General features: G+C 36.6%; 1 protein-coding gene across 1 annotated transcript in view; it reads right to left on the bottom strand.

The window, feature by feature from the left end:
* Window positions 1–5,404, bottom strand: part of LOC102832836 (potassium voltage-gated channel subfamily H member 8-like) — a gene marked incomplete at its 3' end in the record, with an annotated part of 520,053 nt that overhangs the window by 336,511 nt on the left and 178,138 nt on the right. The gene's annotated exons all lie outside the window — the stretch shown is intronic.

Below are 5,404 nucleotides of genomic sequence, written 5' to 3'. Positions count from 1 at the left end.
AAATAATATGCAAATTGTTATGCCCAGGTCGCCAAACTGGACTGATTTTCCTCTTTCCATTTATTCTCTATTTATGTTCTGCTGAAGCTAGTGCTGTTGAAATAGTTTTCATAATTTTATAGCATTTTCCAGGACCTCATCAGTCTACTGCACAATCTTCTACCTGCTCCACAGCATTCATGATAAACAGGAAAGATGAATAGTTTTACAAGCGATAATTGAAAATTAAGTAGCAGGAAACACAAGAGAACTAACTTTATATTTATAGGTATTCCACAAATATAATATCAGTATTTTTATTCTAGTGTCTTTCTAATAATGCATAACAATTACACATCTTTAAGGTGATACCTGTTGAATACAGGTCTCTAGGAATCCATGAGAGAGGTCTGAGCAAAAGGAAAAAAAACCTGAGAAATAAATAGGTGTATGCTGACTTCACATTAAAAAATCAAGGTGAGTAGGAGTGAGGCAGCCAAATAAATAAGATAGGCTAAAATAAAGCAGATAATCTCTACTGTTTATTAAGGAGCTGTGATATGCTAGGCATGCAAGTCAATGTTAAGCATTTTGAATTTCTGGTCCTAACAGTATCATCCTTTCATAGGTCCAAAACAAATGAAGGAATTTTGACTCAGAAAGGCAGACTTATCTAACAATGTTAAACACCATGTCAAAATATCCTTACTAATACTTATTGTTGTTGAATTGACCCAGACTCATAGTGACCATATGTATGTCAGAGAACTTTATTGCAAAGGATTCTGAGCGACTGATTTTTTTGTAATTAAATTTTAAGTTCTTTCTCCAAGATGACTTTAGAGAAACTAGAACCTGTTGGTTAGCAGCCAAGTGCATTATCTTTGCACTCCCCAGATACCCAAAAATATCCTTAGAGCTGCAATATCCCTAGAGTTATGTGGATTGCTGCCAGAGATGAAATAGAGATGGAGTGTGAGAAGATGTTTCTCATCATCAAGCCTAATGGTTCTCAAGAAACAATTCTCATCTAGCTCCCTCAAAGTCTCCAGGATTGCTGAATAAATTTTCAGTTTCTCAGGTCTACTCAATTGGAATTTCGAGATACAGGGCCTAGAACTTTCTATTTTAAGCAAGATCACTTGGTGATTTATCACACACACACATACAATGAGAGCTTCTGCATTAATGAAAGAGGATCAGATTATATTTTTCAACCTTAATTTCAGAAGGAGATATTCTCTTTATAGATAAGTATATAAGGTTTGGATAAATTCTTCTCTGAATAACAATGTATGCTTTTCTACAACTTATAGTTTCCTATAATTCCTAAATAGCCATTCAATATTTAGCTCAGTTAATGGAATTATAGAAGCTCAAAGTTTGGATGAGATCATGAAGAATAATCTGTAGCCACATGGCAACCTATAATCCTTTAATTCCCCTCAATGACACTGTTATTTCATTGACAATGCTGTCCAGTCTCTGCATGAATACCCTTGTTGTTGTTATTGGGTGCCATTGAGTTAGTTCCAATTCATAGCAACCCCATATACAACAGAATGAAACACTGCCCTGTCCTGCTTTGTCCTTACAGTCTTTGCTATGTTTGGGTCCATTGCTGTGGTCACTGTGTCAATCCATCTTATTGAGGCTCTTCCTCTTTTTTACTGACCTTTTACTTTACTAAGCTTGATGTTCTTCTCCAGTGACTGATCCCTCCTGATAACATGTTCAAAGTACATGAGATTAAGTATTGCTCTTTCTATTTCTAAAGAGCAATCTGACTATACTTCTTTCATGGACGATTTGTTCATTCATCTGGCAATCCATGATAGACTCAATACCCTTTGCCACACCATAATGTAAAGGCAGCAGTTCTTCTCTGGTCTTTTTTATACATTTTCCATATTTCACATGCATATGAGGAGATTGAAAATATTATGGCTTCGGTCAAATGCATCATACTGCTCAGGGTGGCTTCCTTGCTCTTTAATACTTTCTTTTATAGTAGATTTTTCCCAAATACAGTATGTTATTTGATCTCCTGACTGCTGCATCTATGGGTGTTTATTGTGGATCACCCTCAAATACTCCTTGTACATTTCAATCTTTTCCTTGTTTATCATGATAGTGTTTAATTGATCCATTTGTGAGAAGTTCCTAGTGATACAAAATTCATTCTTTCATAAATCAGTATGTCAATGTTATTGTGAAGAGTTCTAGCCTTAGTCTCACATGGATTTAACACTTACCCTTGCTCTTACCACCTAGAACAATCTTTGCAAAGATTGCAAAGAAAATGATGCCATTTCACTCTTGTGTCTTAAATTCTTTAAAAATTTCCATTGGACCTATAATTAAATCCAAAGTCCCTCAACCATGGTTTGTAACACCTTGTCTAAGATTTTACCATTTGTCACCTTAAATCATAGACTGTAGAATGTTCTCACCAGCTATTTCCAGCTACAAGGTTACTGTCTCTCAATTACCTCTCCCTGTTTCACCCTTCAGCTCTCAGCTTAAATGTCCTCTTCTCAGAGATGTCCTGATAATCTTACCCAAGTAGTTCACTCCCTTACATTATTCTCTGTCATTACATCCTGGTTTTGTCTGTTTGTTTTTCCTTAATAGTATCCGAAATTTCTATGGTATTTCAATACGTTAATTTAATTTATTTACAATTTGTTCATCATCCATATCCAACCCTACCACACACAAAACTATAAACAAAAACTAAACTGAAAATGCCATAAGAAAGTGGCCCTTCTTGTACATTCTCAATATCACACACTGTGTGTGTGTGCATGTGTATATTTCTGATAGAATATTATCTGAGATACACATACACACACTTTTCTGATTCAGTGGTTATCTGAGATATGCTGACTTGACACCATGGCAGCCACTTAACCTGCAACATAATAAACTGTCTGTAATCAAAGATGTAAAAATACCATGAGTAAGTTTGATCATTTTAATCTAGCAAAATAGGACGAAAGGAAAAGGGGAGAGAGGAAGAAATGAAAGGAAAATGAAAGAGGGAGAGAGGAAGGAAGGAAAAGTGAGTCAGAGAGTGTAAGTGCTATGAAGAAAAAGAAAACAATGTGGTAGGACTAGAAAAGAGGAGTTGTTGTTGAGTGCTGTTGAGTTAGTTCCAACCCACAGGGTTTCCGAGGAGTGGCTGACTTTGTGGTTCAAACCAACCTTGCAGTCCAGTGCATTAATCCACAGTGCCTAATCAGGACTCCAGAAGAAGGAGTAGAAGTATTTTAATTGGTACAATTTAAATTAGCATCATCAGTAAAAAGCTTCTTTGATAAAGCAAAATTTGGGTAGACACCAAGAATAGTGAGGGGACCATCCATGCAAATATATATACAGAGAGAGTGTCCAGGCAGAGAAAAGAGCAAGTGCAAAAGCACAAAGATGGAAACATGCTCGGTATATTTACAGAATAGCAAGCAAGGTAGTGTGGCTGGAATAAGGAAATCAAGAATAAGAGATGAAGTCACAAGGGTAATATGAGAGAAGACTCCAGGTCCTTCAAGAATAGTGAAACTTGGAAAGGACTCTGGATTTTACTCAGAGAAAAGCAAAGGTCCTGGAGGGTACTAAGTCAAGGGGATAACTGCAATAATTATTTTATAATGAAAGAGGTCGACTATTATAGCTATGCTGTTGAGAACAGACTATAGAAGAACAACAACAAAAAAAAACAAAGATAAAAACACGAGTTGTTATTGTTGTTAAGTGCTATCAAGTTTGTTCTGACTCACGGTAAACCTGTACAGAGTTTCCAAGGAGTGGCAGGTGAGCTTGAACAGTCAACCTTTTGCTTAGCAGTCCAGTGCCACACCAGGACTAGTTAGAGGCTATCTATAATAATCCATAAAAGATAATTATGACAATCTAGATCAGGGTAGTAGCAAAGGAGGTGGTGAGAAGTGTCCAAAAAGGAGTTATCTTTAGAAAAAGTAGCTGAAAAGATTTGAAGGTGAATTGGATTGAAGCATGAAGGAAATTTAAAGAATGACTACAATGTTTGAAACTGAAAAACAAGACAGTTGGAGGAAGCAAACTGCCAGTTGATAGACCGTTAAGAGTTTGACACCTATTAAATATTCAAGAAGACATATCAAACAGGCAGCGGGATACATGGGGCAGAAGTTCACAGCAATAACTGCACTGAAAATATACCTTTGGAGTTATTGGGAGTTAGATCACATTATGGAAACAGTATAAAAACAGCAAACATGAAATTTTGTCTAAGGGGACTTCAACAGTTAGAGGCTGAAAAAACAAGAAGCCATCAAACAAGACTGATAAAGTGTGGCAGTAAGAAGGATGCCATGAAACCAGGGACAACTAACCCCAACATTTCCAGACCAATACTAGGTATATCTTATGGTTTTAGTATGATTTATAGAGTAGATTTAAAAATAAATCAATATAATCATGCTTTGAGTAAGGAGACACTAGAGTAAACTTGCTCGTGTTGTTGTACATACTCTAGCTAATAGAACAACCATAAAATGTGGCACTGTGGGATAACGCACTGGATAGCGAGGTCAGTTTGAACCATAAAGTCGCTGGTTCAAACTCACCAGCCACTTCTCAGAAACCCTATATAAGCTCATTGTGAGTCAGAGGCAATTGGATACCACTGAATTAACAACAACAACAAAGATGCCAGCATGGGGCAGTTCTATTTTGTCACTTGGGATTACTATGAGTCAGAATGGACAGACAACACCTATATTGATATAAAATGACATTGAAGAGACTTGTACCAAACTCTATAATTTCCGCATAAGTTCATCAAGGTAGGGAAAGACACGTGTGATGTTCATGATATAAATGTATGCTGAGATGTACCATTATTCTAAAAAAAAAGTTTCTGCTGTTTTATGTTAAACTACAATTTTAGAGACAAAGATGTTAATTGACTATTTTGCAAGTCCTTTCTGGCACTGTTATTCACTCCCCATTGGAAGCCAAGATATATTTGCTTAGCATGTGGCTATTAAATTACAAAGAGAGTTAGTAGCCTATACAAATAAGAAATTTTCAGAAAAGTATGCAAGTGTCCACAAAAACAAAGACTTGGAAAATCCTTTTTACTTCCTCCTTCACCCCACCCCATCCCACCCCTTTCTTGGTTTGTTGTATAACTGTCAACTATTTCCTGGTATGGTGTTGTGGATTAATACACAGGACTACATGAGCAATTCGAATTGCAAGGTAAGCAGTTCAAGTTAACCAGCTGCTCCTTAGAAACCCTATACAGGATTGGTATGAGTCAGAATGGACTAGAAGGCACTTAATAACAGCAACAACAACTATTTTCTCAGAGTCCTGGTGTGGTGCTGTAGGATAGCCACTAGATCATAAGGCCAGTTTGAACCACCAGGTCAGCAGTTCA

The sequence above is a fragment of the Chrysochloris asiatica genome, unplaced genomic scaffold (genome assembly GCF_000296735.1).
Source record: "Chrysochloris asiatica unplaced genomic scaffold, ChrAsi1.0 scaffold00267, whole genome shotgun sequence".
NCBI lineage: Eukaryota > Metazoa > Chordata > Mammalia > Afrosoricida > Chrysochloridae > Chrysochloris > Chrysochloris asiatica.
Note: the sequence above shows the minus strand (reverse complement) of the source record. Positions and strands in the feature narration are given on the sequence as shown.